This window comes from Nicotiana tabacum, chromosome 15 (genome assembly GCF_000715075.1).
Source record: "Nicotiana tabacum cultivar K326 chromosome 15, ASM71507v2, whole genome shotgun sequence".
In the NCBI taxonomy this organism is placed as follows: Eukaryota; Viridiplantae; Streptophyta; class Magnoliopsida; order Solanales; family Solanaceae; genus Nicotiana; species Nicotiana tabacum.
In genome coordinates, this window is record NC_134094.1 from 95,110,230 (window position 1) to 95,127,985 (window position 17,756).

General features: G+C 35.2%; 1 long non-coding RNA gene across 1 annotated transcript; it reads left to right on the plus strand.

Annotated features, from left to right (window-relative positions):
- The first annotated feature begins 354 nt into the window (after positions 1–354).
- On the plus strand, positions 355–3,555 carry LOC107807881 (uncharacterized). The gene is made up of 2 exons (XR_001653020.2): positions 355–884; positions 3,202–3,555. It is a non-coding gene; the product is annotated as an uncharacterized LOC107807881 (long non-coding RNA).
- Positions 3,556–17,756: the final 14,201 nt, after the last annotated feature.

The following is a 17,756-nucleotide window of genomic DNA, read 5'->3' on the forward strand; positions in this document are numbered from 1 at the left end:
TCCGAATTTATGGAGTGTTACATTTACCTTTTCGCAAGTATAAGGGGTCTATAATATTGGAAAATAAAATAATATAAAGGATATATGTTAAATTGCTACTTTCATTTCCTTGTTTGACAGCTGTAGAGCCGTTGAAGTCTACCGTAACTTTAAATATGGTTAGCAATTTTCTTTTTAAATTTTTCTGCCTTATTAATTATTTCAAGTACCCCAAAGCTTGGATAACTGGACAGGTGGCAATAATCTAATTGGGAAGTGAACATTACTGGACTTAAATATATTGGAGCAAGCCGCACCCGAGTTTATTATGAGTAAAATAAACTGCAACTTGTCTAATCATTAAAAGTCCTTTACTTGATGTAATCTATATATATGTATAATGCAGGGACAAGAGCCGGTAACGTGACAAGCCTCTTTATTCAGGAATTGCATTTATTTTTTATTACAATTTTTTGCCTTTTTCTTTCATTCTGGGCCACAAAAAAACAATATTCGTCAAAAATATCGGTTAAATAAACCAACGGTTTCTATCTATACTTTCTACAACTGTGTTTCTTCCTACGCTTTCTCTTTATTCTATTTTCTTTATTGTTCCTGCACTATGCTTTTCAATCTACTTTTCTTATTTCACATGATAACCTCTATGTTCTTCCCTCATTGTCTTTTTCACTTTGCCTCCAGTTATATGCATTTTGGTTTTTTATTCGACTCCATCTTTAAATCACTTCGCTGCTACCATTACATTACTGGAGAACCGGATAAAATATCCTTAAAAGAACCAAACATGAGATGCTTATTCGACGCCCATGAAGTGTTTGAAAAAAGGTACTATAGGGAGACATTGCCCACCCCCACGGCTTCAGGAAATGGTGCTATCTCAACAGGTCGGTAATTCTCATAGTAAATATTACCAAGGACATGAATTTTTTTTAAAACAAAAATGGGAAGTGAATATCTTGTGATCGTTCAATTGCATGATCTAAATGTACAATTACACCTTCACTCAAGGACACAATTTTTTCCCTCGATGGGAGATGGTGTGGAAAAGGAACAAAAGGGCGTGCAAAATTTGAAGGAACATAACAGCGTGAAAAAGTTTGAGAAACTAAGGATGTGTTTTATATGGAGAACAAGAATGCCCTTTTATTTATATGTTTAATAATGATAACGAACTTCATTAACAATATCTTTAAATGTTGATTATAGTTTAGTGATATGGAGTTTTGACTAAATTAGATTATTATTGATCTCGGCTATTTGTATTGCATAGTGGTAAAAATTCCTGTTAAATCTTAGTTTCTTTCAATTATACAGAAGTGTTGCAATATTAGTGTTAGTATATTTGTTCTGCTCTATTATGATTTCCTGCTCTACTCTTTTTGTGTGATTAGAGAGCGGCTTATGCATTTAATATCGCAGCAACATAGTTGATGGTCACAAAAAAAGACTTTTTTTGCAGCAGCATTGTGATGATATATATTCTATCTCATATTCTTGTGTGCACTCTATTATATAAGTGTTCTTTACTCCTTAGTGAAGAGATGATGTTGATTAAATTTTATCCTATATTTAGTTTAGTGAAAGGATGATGTGATTGAATAAACTTTATTACATATTTAGTTTAACAGAGTAATTTTTTGTCTACTATATATTATAAACAAAATTATAACAGACAAAAACAGTGAATACACAACTCAATGTTGATTATCCATTTAGGCCATGTATGTCATTACTCGCAAATGTTAACCACTTTTTTCCCCTTCTGAATTATTGGTCATGTTAGGCAGTACCTCTCATGATCTACACTTTATATCATTCTCCTGAATAACAAATTAGGAAATAGTAAATGTGGCAGCAATAATAGAAGTGCTTCCACTGATTCAAAGCCAAAGTGTAGAAGAGCTGTTAAACAAAATAAAAATAAAAATAGGAAAAGAATGAGAAGACGAGAAGCTGATCAACATCTTAACTCCAACCATCACCTAATCATGAGTGACATCTTGAATCTACATGCTCCAGATAGTGTCTTTCCACAACCATCACCTTGTTCTAATGCATTTACCTATTGTCCGTCTAGAGTGAAAGTTACTTTCCCAAGTAGTTAAGTGTTAAAAGTATATTCTTTATACCATACTGCTATTTATCTATGTTAAGTGGTATCTTTTTATTTTCTTTCTTTATTTGTAGTAAATGATTGTCTGATGAAATAGAATAATCATAATATTACAGATTTTTAGGATGATCTTAGTATTGACACTTAAAATGGATCATCCCAAACAAAAAGGCCTCGCACGGTGAAGGAAGCTCATGATAATGCCTGAGAAAGAGCAATTTTGTCTACAACAATGCCTCAAAAATCGAGAGGCAACACGTAATCGTCTTCTTCCAAATATAAATCATGTCAATTGCATCTCAATTGTAGGGTAGTCTTGCTATTACAACCTCCTGTTCTATTTGAGAAACAGGTTAGAATATTGAATCTGTTATTTCCTTCTTTCCTCATATATCATATATATACATAATAGTAATGCATGTGTGATCTCTATGTATATTACTAGATTATTTTTAAATAATCGTGTCTGGCGAGCTTGCGTATCCTTAAGTTCATTTAAAAAAAATTCATGTAGTAGTTACTTAGCGTCAATGTTTTTCCCTCATTGGATTTATTTGACAAGGGAAAAGATGTGGTTCATCCTTTTTTGTGTTTTTGAAAAAGGCAAGCCCCAAAGCTATATTGCCCCTTTATGTTTCTTCATGTATTATGTGCAGACTTCTAATCAAGAATCTTATACCAACTTTTCACAAGTTCTCAAGTGCAATACTTATTGTCAAGAATTAAACTATAAACTGAAAATTTTGTTATTGTTGCTCTCATTATTTTTTGATAAATCTATCGATGCTTATTTGAATGTGAACAAGGACTTGAACGTCGTATAAATTCAGCTTTATTTGCCAACAACTACAGTATACAATAATTATTGCTATTTTGGTACTTGGACATAGATAACGGTTCAAACCCTCTAAATTTCTCTCAACTGAACCCTGTATTTGGCTCTGTTAATTATTCACTGCTTATTATTTTTCTTACCTTTGTCGGATGATACAGCTATTCGGATATGATCCTTAAATAACTAGGCCTCATCTCTATTTGATTTCTTAGTAATTATACCAACTAATCTGCATTTATCTTTATAATGACAGATTATGTTATGAGAGTCATCTGAAATGCATCAAGATAACGCCAGCCTATTCCCTTCTATAATGGTTTTAAAGCCACCGGCAGATTCTCGCAACTTAGCTTAATGCATTAACTGTGAATCAAATTTCAGTTATACTTTTACTAAATGGGAGCCAGGATGTATATGGAACTGGATATGATTTTGCTAGACAATATGAGAGATTACTGTATTATCCTTAGGAGATGTGCTTTAGAGTGAAGACTCGGACTTCCATAAATATGAAAGAAACTTTGCATAACGTTGGTTCATGTTCTTTGTCATAACATACTGTAGCTTTCTTGGTGGTTTAATTTTTGACTTTTTTCTTAGTTTCGTAGTATTTTTTGGTTTCTTATCCTAGTATTTTTTCCCTAATTTGAATTTCTCTTAAGGATTTGGAATAGCAGACTCAATATCTCATCATACTACTTATCTCATTTAAGTTGTGAGGAAGATATCAATGAAAAATATAATTATTCAAGAAAGAATAAACAGTTCATGACTAATTACTTTGTGTGTTATAAAAGTTGGGAGGGATTGATGCATTTCCATTCTACTGCGACCTTACCATTGCAAAATTTTAAATCAATAGATGATACTATTGGTTGAGTGCCCAAATGCACATACTCTATTAGATGTATGTAGTATTAGCATAGGTTCAAGTAGTCTTTGCTTCTTAAGCAATGTGCCTTGGCTATTTGATTTGTAAGTGGAATTTTTGTCTTTGAGAATTATGGAAAATACCCTCTTTCATTTGTCATACCATTCCTAGAAAATTAGTTCTTAGAGAGATCTCATCCTAATTACCATTTATTCAAATGCCCAATTGTTGTTGCTAAAAATTGTACACAAAAAGATATATAGGAGTTAATGATATTCTTAATGCTACTGCTAATTTTTAAACATTTTATAATTTGTAAAATACATGTCAATTTATTCGGTAATCGCCAAGATAGGATTGGGTGGAATTGGTAAGAAGATAATTGTCAATTTATCATCTTCAAAGATTTCACAAATAATACTAATGAACATATTTGTATTTGTGATTTAATCAATTACAAAATTTAGTTCTATATGCGTAAAATAATAAGATTTATTTTTATCCAACAAATTTATAAAAATATCACTTATTAGTCTACTTAAGTTTTTTACTATTATCGCGCGCGCGAAGCGCGTATAACTTCACTAGTTGATTTATAATTAAGAAATATAGTATTTAAAAACATCCATTCTTGATGTTTTCATAAGTTGGAAGGATAATGATCTTTGGTCTAAATAAAATATCTCTCATTTTTTGAACTTCATAAAAAGAGAATAATCCACTCAGATGAAAAAACAGACTATATTTTATTTTATCTTAAGATCAAAGACAGTCTCCTTCACTCTGCATGGAAAAGTGGCTCCTTTAATGTACTTGTTTTAGAAATAAAAAAAGCACCATCATCATCTTAAAGTACTTTAGAATATACTTTGATGTGGAGAAGATAAGCATATGTACAGTTCATAGTTGTTAAGATTTGAACAAATTAAATTTTTTCATGTTCAAGGATATATCATTAACTTATTATTATCAATAAAGTCCAAGGATCCAAACAAACTCTCATCTTTTCCACCACATATGCCATGCCATCTCTTAAGGAAACAACTTGGAATCAATCATCAAAGAGCACGATCAGCAAACAAATGCCGACCACACAAGAAGTTAATCTGATTAGTTGGATTAATTTCTTTGTTTAATTTTGCTATAGGCGCAAAATACAACTGGAAAATTAATGCTCCCTAATCAAAGATAGTATAGTAAAATTATTGTTTTCACATGGGTTGAATTTAAATATCGTTCAAGTAATTTCTAGTCAACTGCTATCTAGGATGATTAACACTTTGGTTTGAAATGATAAAGAACTAAGATTAACTACTAAATTAAAGCAAGCGACAATTGATCATGGGGAACTAGAGATTAGCAATATTGGATTGTTATCAGCGCGAGAAATAAGAGTCGTGACATGATAGGTACAAAACTACTATTCTAGATTTGATACTGTTAACTTTTACGGTTAATATTCTATTGATTATAACGAATTCAACAAGTTATTATCTTCTAATTCATATTCCTCTCTTTATTAAATCTAAACCGTTCAAATAAGTTAATATGAAGTACAGTAAAACTTGAATCTACTAGTAAGAATAGTCTAAAAAAAACTTTTTACGAAAATTTCTCAATCTTAATTCAAACAGTAGATCACAAAACTCTTTAGATTACTTTAAAGAAACACCAAAATAATTTAAGACATGCATTGCAATAAAATTCAATATTATGCTCATCTTCCGATTAAACACGATAATGAATAAAATTACAAATAGAGTTAAAGCTCTTTCAATAAATCAAGCAATGAAACAATAATCAATTCCATGGATAATAATCAAGTCATCAACCATGAGAAGCTCTAAGGTAAACTACTTCATAATCACGGAGAAAGTCATCACAAATATATTTAAGAACATAAGAAACATAAATCCAACTTTACAATTCAAACTCACGTATTGAATTGGTGAAGAATAATGAAATATTGTGTCTTGAATCCTCCAACACTCTCTCAATTTTTCGTAGGTCAAAAGATTCCTCAAAATTATATTTTCGGTGTACTTATACCCTATAGGAAGGGGTCCAGCTAAAACTATCCTCTCTGAACCGAAGTAGGAAAAGTTGGACTGAAAATTGTACAGGTGCACCGCGCCATGCACTGCATTAGTGTACTTTATCATAGGCTTTGTATTTTGTCCGAAACAACAACAGTTGCACAGCCGCAGCGTGCCATGCGGCGCGTTAGTGCAATTTTCTGCGCTACTCAATTTTCTTCAATTTTTAGTATCCAGACTTGGTCCTCGAACCCCAAACACAATCCCAGTTTAATTCCTTGGGCTTCTACTCAGATTTCTAAGCTTCAAATTATCCGATTTAGCTTCAAAAATATGTCATAGCTCAGAATTACACCCAACACGAAAATCACATAATGAGTATAAAATCTTCACATTTAAGCTCAATCACAACTAAAGTGTAGCAAATAATAGGTACAATGTATCCAAAAACCTATATTTCTAGCCTACCATCAACATTCCACACTTAGATAATTGCTCGTCCTCGAGTAATCAAACTACACTTCAAATAGGGACGACCTTTTTAACTAACACTCCTAACTCGTCATGCTAAAAATATTTAAATTAGACTAATCTCCCTACTGTAACATCCCAGCATCAAGACTTGACTCAAAATTACCAATTATTATTTCAGAACCTTCTCAATTACTCTAACCTAGAATCCAAAGACATTACCTTTCACTCGCAAGTCATGTGCCCCTCACAACAAACAATAAAGAGTAATCTCTAACTCATAAAAATCAAGAACAAATAGGGACATAGAATAGGAAGAATTAACTCACTCTAAAAAGTAAAAGTCATGTGCCACACAAGATGTACCATAGGCTTGCCTGTGGTGTAATATGATCCACGTCCAAACCACACTCAATAGTGAGTAGAAACGGTCGTTGGAAAAATAGTACCCAACAAGAATCGAGGTTGATTTCTACAGGGAGTTACTAGGGGTGTTAGGAGTATACACTTGACGAAAGTGAAAGGAATAACTAAATTGCACTTCCACAAAAGGTTTTGAGTTCTAATTCTAATTTTACTATAGCAATTATATGCTAAGAAAAGAAACGAAGTAAATTAGTATTTTTGGTATTTTTTCAAATAATTAAAAAGCCTAGGGATGTGACCATAATCTAGGTGTTTGCCTAATTAGTTAAATACATTAATACTTATTTTGTTGATTGGGGTGTATTATAGCTCTCACCTCTACGTTACACACTCAATACCTATCCCTCTAAGAGTGATTTTCCCCAATTTGACTTTCTCAAGTCCAAATGGATATAAAACAAAATAGTTGATATGAGATCAAGTCGAGTTCTCACTATCTCTAGTTTCAACCCTTTATTTGGGCTAATCAAACCCTCAATTAGCCCAATTCTTGGTTAGCCAAGTTATCCTAAACTAGGTCCCTCTTTCTCAAGGTAGAGACTAAGTCAAAAAGGCATGAATCAATGTTTGCAACCATTAATTCTAAAATTGAAGCATAAACTAAGCTAAATAATCAACACCCAATCATAAACAAGCATTAAATTAAATATCCATAAAGTTTACACATTAGGGTTGGGTCACAACCATAGTAAGAATCTAGCTACGCATAGTGAGAATTGAAGAAAATAAAAAAGAAATGCTAATTAAACTCATAATCTAAGAATAAAATGATAAAATATAATGTTTAAACACTAAAATAGTCACAAACTTCCCAAAACGACAAAATGTAACGGCTACAGTAGCTCAAACTTTGAAACTTGACCTTAAAATGTGAAACTTCGGGAGGTTCTTCGGTCGCACAAATCCATGTGCGGTCCGTAGATTTCTTCAATTGGAAAGATCTTGGATTTTGCAGTCGCACAATTCTGGATTACGGCTGCGAAGCATCTTCTGCGGCAGCACAATTCTATTGTGGTCCGTACTTCAGCAAGGCTTCAGGACTTGGTCTTTTGGACTCTCTCCGAACTTTGAATTATTTGTCAGTGCAGACCTTGTTCTGCGGCCGCAAATTTGCCAAATTCCTACTGGGCTCTTTCACTATCTACGGCCGCAGATGTAATTTTACGGTCCGCACTTTCTTCTGCGGCAGCAAAAATCCTTCCGCGGACCGTACTTCTTTAGTTATGCGCCCTTTCTTGCCTTGTGATTCAGAACACTCATTTTTAGTAGGATTTCATCATGGGAGATCAAACTTCCTACATTCTTGTAATTTGCATACTTTTATTAGTTTCGGGAACATAAATCAATACTTTCGGACTAAAACAAAAGCAAAAAGGTTCTAATAAATAGTCAAAATTCCCACTTATCAACTCCCCCAAACTTAAGTCATTACTTGTCCTCAAGCAAATAAATTAGTTCCCACCTCCTAGAGTTAAGTGTCATTTTAGCAGGTCAAAGGTGAGCCAATCACACATCAGTTGGGACCAACAATTACCAACACTACTCATGCATTATCAACAAGATGACAAGTCAAATATTCATGCACATATAGTTCTAATATGACATTTGAGCTTCAAGAATTGACTTTACTCATCAAGGACTCTTGTTCTATCATGTAAGTCATGGTGGACTCCAAACTCTTCCTCTTCTACTTTCCATTTGCCAAGCTCACTTAAGAAATTAGTACTCAATCTTAAGATTCATGAAAGGTTCACTTATCTCTCACAAGAGAATGTCATAAGTACAACTTCAGGTACCATAGGCTTGCTCCTCATGTATATCGCCACTAATGTAAGCTCACTTAGTTTGTAATCAAGTAGGACTTCTTTTAGTTTGTAACGAAGTCTTTTGGATTAGGGTAGGATATCATATGGGTAAGTGGTTATACCTTTCCTTAAGCACTCCATACTTTCATTTATCGGCTCGCAATTGCCAATTCTTAGAGGCATTTTCTTTTCATTTGGGACTAGAGAGACTTAACATCACTCTTTCTTTTTTATTTCATTCTTTTTTTCCCTTTTTGATTGCTCATTATAGGGATCATTACCTCTTTTTGAATCCATCAACCCTTCCACTTATTCACGTTTTGCATTTTTTTATTTTTGTTCTTTTCTTTTCTTGACTTCTCTTTTCATAGAGATCATTTATTTTATCTTTTTGTGCCTTGGTACCTTTTTCAAATTCCTCATCTCTCCCCCAAACTTATTTTTAATCCACTTATTTCACAAGAGTGTTAAAGAAATTTCGGGTGCCAAGACAGGTCACGACAAAACGGGTAAAGGTTTATTACATGGTTATCAAATCAGAAAGGCTAGAGGCTCAAAGGGATGACTAGAGATAGCGACATTGGTTGCCAATATAAAGCACAAACGGGCCAATGAAAGCCTAAAATATTACAGCCCGTACTTTAATATTAGGATAAGTCATAGTAATCCATATGAGCTTGAAGGGATTAAGACCATTCATGAGATTATAGAGAATTTGTCACTATGTTATTATAAGACCCCATAAGTTTAGCAACCTTGATACCGTTATATACATTTGATATGGTATTTTGAGTGAAATATTTTTGTAAAACAGCTTGAAAAATATGATTTTATATAATTATTAATATTACTACTTTCAATTATACTCATAATATGAGAAAGTTTATGAGATTTTCTTTATTGTAAAGATAGAAATTATTTTCTCACAAGAAAAGAAGGATATCTTTTTACCATTTTAAGAATTAATCGTACGAAAGTTTGTACTCTTTATATGAGATAATGAAAATTAGGAGTTGAGAAAATATATATATTTTTACATGGATGTTTTAATGAAATAATAGTGTATGTATTAATTTTATATGGTACCACATGACCATGATAATATGGTATATATAAAATGTATTAAAAGTGGATAGTATTTTAAGTAATTTGAGATAATTAGTTAATTAATGATTTTTATGGAATATTAGTTAGTTAATTATAAAATTTTGGATAAGTCTCGATCCCCCCAAACGTGGCAGCTATATAGGATTAACTAAATGACTCATAAATCTAGTTGAATAGGTGGTAAGATCTAAGAATGTGTACACCAACTTATCTCATTTTGTTGAAGAAAGGTTATTAAGAAAGGTTGTGCGGCATTTTATGGGTTGCTTTTCTTATGGTAAGCACTATAGTAATTCCTTCTCTGAGGATGTTGTTTATTGGATTCACTTTAAACTTTGCCTCATGCCTTCATTTACGTGTGGAGTCATTCTTAAGCTCAGTTAATAACAACAATAAAAGTATAGGAGCAATCATGTATTTTCATCTTTGGAGGAGATATAACGTCAATCTATATTGTACTAGCAGCAACGTGAGTGGTATTTTATGGAAGAACAGTGTAATCTTTCTGAAAAATATTATGCGGATTTTTTTCTATTTCGATCTGTCGTTACGTGTTTTCGCAAAAGACGTGTATTAGAGGGATTGTCAAGAGAGTCATCTAAGGTATGTTAAGGCTAATCCTTCTTTCTTTTGGCATGATCCAAGCAACGATACGTAAACATAATACTTTTCCATAAGTAGTTCTACTCTTAGCAGTTAAGGATGTCTATGTTATTCATTCCCGTAAAGTGATATTCTAGCATGTCTAAGTATGTCTCTAAGTCCCTATTGAGGTATATGATAGAGATGTTAATGTTTATAATATAGTGATACACGCATCTTCATGCATATTCATTTACCACCGAGCTACGGCCGGTTGGGCAGTTGCGCATCTTCATTTACCACCGAGTTATGGCCGGTCGGGAAGTTACCACTGGTTGGGCAGTTATGTATCATTATTTACCACCGGTTGGGTGGTCATGCATATTCATTTACCACCGAGCTACGACCGGTCGGGCAGTCATGCATTTACCACCGAGCTTTGGCCGGTTGGGCAACTACACATTTACCACCGAGCTACGGCCGGTCGGGCCGTCATGCATTTAACACCGTGCTACGGCCGGTTGGGCAGTTACACATTTACCACCGAGCTACGTCCGGTCGGGCAGTCATGTATTTACCACCGCGCTACGGTCTGTCGGGTAGTTATCACTGTTTATTTGGGCAATCATGCATCATAAAATATGGAAAATAGTCTCAAAGAGAAGCATTATATATATAAGTATAATAAGTATGCATATACGGTGGCACTTCGGAGATTCAGGTTGACTCTTATATATATTTAAATAAATATTGACTTATTGTTATATTTCATGTTCGCCTTACATACTCGATACATTATTCGTACTGGCATCCTTTTATTGGGGACGCTGCATTCATGCTTGCAGGAATAGATATCAGTTTGACGATCCCTCATAGTAGACGAGGTTCGCATTCAGCGAATGATCGGTAAGACTCCACCTTATACGGAGTGCAGCCGAGTCTATGAATCACCGTGTCAGAATCTTGCTATATACTTATGGGTAGGCCGATACACTGCTCCATTTGATGTCAAATAATCTTAGAGGCTTTGTAGACATTGGTTCATTTTGTACAGTATGTCAGAGGCCTTGACGACCCATATGTATTCATATTTTAAGAATGATGGTTCACTGATACAGTGTTTTCTCACTTACAGTTGTACATTATGAGTGGTGGCCATGTGGGCCCATGATAGTTACAAAAGGAATGAGTTCAACTAACCGACCTATTTATGTTCTAGTTTTGGTTGAACGATCATAAGTTGCAAAGTGGTTCGCTCGGGCCACCACTGCACCGGGTGCCATCCACGCCTCCCCAGGTTGGGGCGTGACAAACTGTTATCAGAGCAGGTCGTGTCCTAGGAAGTCTACAAAGTCGTGCCTAGTAGAGTCTCACTTATGGGTATGTTGCGCGTCACATTTATAATTGAGAGGATATAGGGCATTTAGGAAATGTTACCCTTCTTTTGTTTTCAGATCGTGCCATAGAGCTGAGTCGTAAGAAGTCAGTATGAAGCGTTCGCCAGATTTTATATGCACCAGAGGTGCAGGTATTACAGTAGAACTTTAAGGCATAATTTCCATCTATGTTTAAGGGAAGTTATGAAAGAAACAGAAGATACGATGCGAGATTAATAGATAAGTAAGGTAAATGTGAATAAGATACGAGATACTCAAGTACAAAAGATTGTGAATAGTCCCAAGTTCAGATAGAGTTTGGGTTTTAGTTAAGTATACAGAGGAGACCCTAGCGAAAGTTTTAAAAATCTCTAAGTGTTAACATTCGAGTACGATTGCTCTAAAGGGGGGAAGGATGCTACATCCAGTACTTTAATATTAGGATAACTCGTAGTAATCCATATGAGCTTGAAGGGATTAAGAAAATGAAATTATAGAGGATTTGTTCACTATATTATTATAAGACCCCGTAAGTTTAGCAACCTTGATACCGTTTTATACATTTGATATGGTATTTTGAGTGAAATATTTTTGTAAAACAGTTTGAAAAATATGATTTTATATAATTATTAATATTAATACTTTCAATTATACTCATAATATGAGAAAGTTTATGAGATTTTCTTTATTGTAAAGATAGAAATTATTTTCTCACGAGAAAAGAAGGATATCTTTTTACCATTTTAAGAATTAATCGTATGAAAGTTTGTACTCTTTATATGAGATAATGAAAATTAGAAGTTGAGAAAATAGTTGAGAAAATATATATATTTTTACATGGATGTTTTAATGAAATAATAGTGTATGTATTGATTTTATATGGTACCACATGATCATAATAGTAGGGTATATATAAAGTGTGTTAAAAGTGGATAGTATTTTAAGTAATTTGAGATAATTGGTTAATTAATGATTTTTGTGGAATATTAGTTAATTAATTATAAAATTTTGAATAAGTCATGAGCCACCCAACGTGGCAGCTATATAGGATTAACTAAATGACTCATAAATCTAGTTAAATAGGTGGCAAGATCTAAGAATGTGTACACCAACTTATCTCATTTTGTTGAAGAAAGGTTATTAAGAAAGGTTGTACGGCATTTTATGGGTTGCTTTTCTTATGGTAAGCACTATAGTAATTCCTTCTCTGAGGATGTTGTTTATTGGATTCACTTTAAACTTTGCCTCATGCCTTCATTTACGTGTGGAGTCATTCTTAAGCTCAGTTAATAACAACAATAAAAGTATAGGAGCAATCATGTATTTTCATCTTTTGAGGAGATATAACGTCAATCTATATTGTACTAGCAGCAACGTGAGTGGTATTTTATGGAAGAACAGTGTAATCTTTCTGAAAAATATCATGCAGATTTTTTTCTATTTCGATCTGTCGTTACGTGTTTTCGCAAAAGACGTGTATTAGAGGGATTGTCTAGAGAGTCATCTAAGGTATGTTAAGGCTAATCCTTCTTTCTTTTGGCATGATCCAAGCAACGATACGTAAACATAATGCTTTTTCATAAGTGGTTCTACTCTTAGCAGTTAAGGATGTCTATGTTATTCATTCCCGTAAAGTGATATTCTAGCATGTCCAAATATGTCTCTAAGTCCCTATTGAGGTATATGATAGAGATGTTAATGTTTATAATATAGTGATACACGCATCTTCATGCATATTCATTTACCACCGAGCTACGGCCGGTTGGGCAGTTGCATGTTTACCACCATGCTACGGCCGGTTTGACAGTCATGCATCCTCATTTACCACCGAGTTACGGCCGGTCGGGTAGTTACCACCGGTTGGACAGTCATGCATCTTCATTTATCACCGAGTTACGGCCGGTCGGGTAGTTACCACCCATTGGGAAATTATGTATTATTATTTACCACCAGTTTGGAAGTCATGCATATTCATTTACCACCGAGCTATGACCGGTTGGGAAGTCATGCATTTACCACCGAGCTACGGCCGGTTGGCCAGTTACACATTTACCACCGAGCTACGGCCGGTCGGGTAGTCATGTATTTACCACCGCGCTACAGTCGGTCCGGCAGTTATCACTGATTAGTTGGGAAGTCATGCATCATACAATATAGATATTAGTCTCAAAGAGAAGCATTATATATATAAGGATAATAAGTATGCATATACGGTGGCACTTCGGATATTCAGGTTGACTCTTATATGTCTTTAAATAAATATTGACTTATTGTTATGTTTTAGTTTTGCCTTACATACTCGGTACATTATTCGTACTGACATCCTTTTGTCGGGGACGCTACATTCATGCCTGCAAGTATAGATAATCAGTTTGACAAGACCTCATAGTAGACGAGGTTAGCATTCAGCGAAGGATCGGTACGACTCCACCTCATTCAGAGTGCAGTTGAGTCTATGAATCACCATGTCAGAGTTTTGCTACAGACTTATAGGTAAGGCGGTACCCTGCTCCATTTGATGTTAAATAATCTTAGAGGATTTGTAGACATAGGTTGATTTTTTACAGTATGTCAGAGGCCTAACGGCCCATATGTAGTCATGTTTTAAGAAAGATGTTTCACTGATACAGTGTTTTCCCACTTACAGCTGTACATTATGAGTGGTGGCCATGTGGGCCCATGATAGTTACAAAAGGAATGAGTTCAGCTAACCGACCTATGTATGTTCTAGTTTTGGTTGAACGATCATGAGTTACAGAGTGGTTCGCTCGGGCCATCACGACACCAGGTGCCAGCCACGCCTCCCTATGTTGGGGCGTGACATAAAATCACTTCTCAAACCAAGCAAAACATAGTATTTCGCCTTGAAACACATCTGGGGCAAGTTCTAGCAATAATTCATCTCACCCCTCACGCAACTTAATTGTAAAAGAGGATATAGTCGAGAGCCTACAATGACCATATTCAAGTTTAAAAATTATTATGGTCCAATTTAACCACTCGATGATTACTTGTAATGACCCGACTAGTCGTTTTAAGAAGTTGCACTTCGCTCGATAGTTTGGGGGAATGAGAAGCTCTGTATGATGTATTATGAATTGTGTGAATAGTCGGTTTTGATTTTCTGGTAATTCGAAATCATTTTGGAAAAATAAATTTCATCGTTAAAGCTTTAAGTTGGAAGAGTTAACCAAGTTGACTTTTGTGAATTTTACCTTGGAGTGAAGTTTTGATGGTTCCGTTAGGTTCGAATGGTGATTTTGGACTCGGGCGTATGCTCGAATTTCCATTTGGATGATCCAAGAAGGATTCGGCACAAATTAACAAAAGTTGGAAATTTGAAGGTTTGGAAAGTTCATAATTTTGACTGGAAGTTGACTTTGTGGATATCGAATTGAGAGTGTGGTTCTGGGAACTGGAATAGCTTCGTTATGTCATTTGGGACTTGTGTGCAAAAAAATGGGTTTATTTGGGGTTGATTTGATATGTTTCGGTGCGAGTTTTGGAAGTTGAAAGTTGAAAGTTCATTTAAGTTTGATTTGAGGTGCGATTCATCATTTCGATGTAATAATGTGTGATTTGAGACCTCGAGTAGGTCCGTGTTATGTTATGGGTCTTATTGGTATATTTGGACGGGGTCCCGAGGGGCTCGAGTAAGTTTCAGACGTGGCTCAGATCATTTTTCTCTCATGCTACATTGCTGAAGGAGTGCTGGTTCTGGTGTTGCGTACCTGCAGTTGGTTTTGCGTAGGTGCAGTGATCGCAGAAGCGGTAATGCGGTCGCACCGACGAAAAGTGGCAGAGTTTGGAGTCTTCGCAAGTGCGAAAATTGGGGACTTGGGCGCAGAAACGTGTATGGCTTCGCACCTGCGGTTGCGCAGAAGCGGATAAAGATCCACAAGTGCGAGGGGTCAGATGGCTAGTCGAGTCCACAGAAGCAAAGTTTTTGTCGCAGATGCAATGCCACAGAAGCGGCACATGTGTTCGCAAAAGCGAAAATGACTGGGCAGAAGCTTTAAAATGGAGGGTTTGGTCATTTTATTCATATTTGGAGCTATAGACCTCGGATTGAGATGGTTCTTAAAGCGATTTTCACCACATGGATTGGGGTAAGTGTTCTACACTATAATTTGATTATATTTCGTGATTCTATCTTTACTTTTGGTAATTGGGTTATGAGTTTTAAAGAGATAATTGGGAATTTTAACCTAGAGTTTCATAGAGTGTGTTTTTGAGTTTTGAATATCGATTCGGAGTCGAAATTGGGTAAAAATAGTATGGTTGGACTCGTAATTGAATGGGTTGTCGGATTGTTATAAGGTTTTGTCGAGTTCTGAGGTATGGGCCTGGGTTTGACTTTTGAATTGATTTTGGGATTTTTATTAAGGATTCGACCTTTATCATTTAGAATTGTTTCCTTAGGCATTAATTGATGTATTTGAGTCGCTTTTGGCTAGTTTAGAACCGTTCGAAGGCCGGTACATGCGAGATGACATTTTTGGAGCATTGCTTGGCTTGCTCGGTATTGGATTTGGCTTGTTCGAGATAAGTAACAATTCTAAACTTGGTACTGAGGGTATGCAACCCCGAATTACGTGTTATGTGATTGATGTTGAGATGATGTGCATGCTAGGTGACGAGCGTGTGAGCGTGCACCGTGTAAATTGTGATTTAGTCGATTCCGTGGAATTGTGTAGCTATCTTATCTGAACATTTTTACTATACTCTATGTGTTAGGGTACTTGAACTGAGATTCATGCTAGGAATCATGTTTAGGCTATATGCTAGTACCACTGGGACCCACAATAGTCGTTCTTTGTCGATAAGTTATTTCCTTAATTTCAGTTATATACTCAGTCGCATTCCTCATTACACATTCTATCTCAGTCTCTATTATTGTATATTGTCACATCTCATATCATTGATTGGGCTAACTAGCATGAGTGTTGTGAGCCCGAGAGACTAGAGAGATTGATAACTGAGTGACGTCGAGGACCTGTTGTGAGTGATATTTATGGGATCCGGTTGCACGTTGCAACGTGCTTAATTGATTCATGCCAGGATTTGGCTTATTATAGCACTTGGGCTGGATCGTCCCCTTCGGAGTTTGCACACCTATAGTGGGCGCAATTGTTAGCAATCATTTATATTTGGGCTGGATCTGCCCTGGTTCATTTGCATTGGGCTGGATCTATCCTGGTTTATTTGTATTTTGGTTCATTTGCATTGAGCTGGATCTGCCTTGGTTTATTTGCATGTGGGCTGGATCTGCCTTGTACAATACTTAGTGACTGAGTGTGCTGAGTATTGAGCATGATCAGTGAGAATACAAGACAATGAGATTGAGTACTCTGAGAGTGTGAGTACATGAGTTCATCATTGAGATGCATTGCATTTGACATGCGTACTTGAGATATAGACTTAGAGATGCATTTTCTCATGCTACCCGATTTTGGTGACATTCATGATTTCACCTATATATTGACATGTGGGCATAGAGATGTATTTTTCTTGTGCTATCTGAAAAATGAAACATCTTGTTTATTGTTGAAAGGTTTTTGGGAAAAATCACTGTTTCCAAACTTATTCATATATTTTTGAGGTTTTCGGCGAAAGGTCTGGGATCTACTGTTATACTTGAAAAACATGCCTATTTTCTGTAACTGTGAACTGGCTGGATTATTTCTTGTACTATATTTATCATATTATTATGAACTATTGCTGGTTATTGGAGTTGGACCCTGACCTTTGTCCCAGCTCGTCACTACCTTCAACATAAGGTTATGTTTGTTAATTATTGAATATATTGGGTCGGTTGTACTCATACTACAATTATGCACATTGCATGCAGATGTTGGATGCTGATGTAGCTACGTACGACGGGAGCTGGATCTGAAGATGTACCTACATTCCAGTCATAGCTGCCTCTTGATCTTGGTAGCTTTAGTATTTCAGATCTGTTCATGTATATTTCGAACAGATGGTGTATTTTATTTCAAATTTGCTTTGTAAACTCTATATCTTAGTAGCTCATGATTTGTACTACCAGTCCTTGGGAAGTTGTATAAATTAATTTATCTCATCTTTGATTTACATCAGTGTTATTATATTATGTTATTTTGTTAATTCTCTTA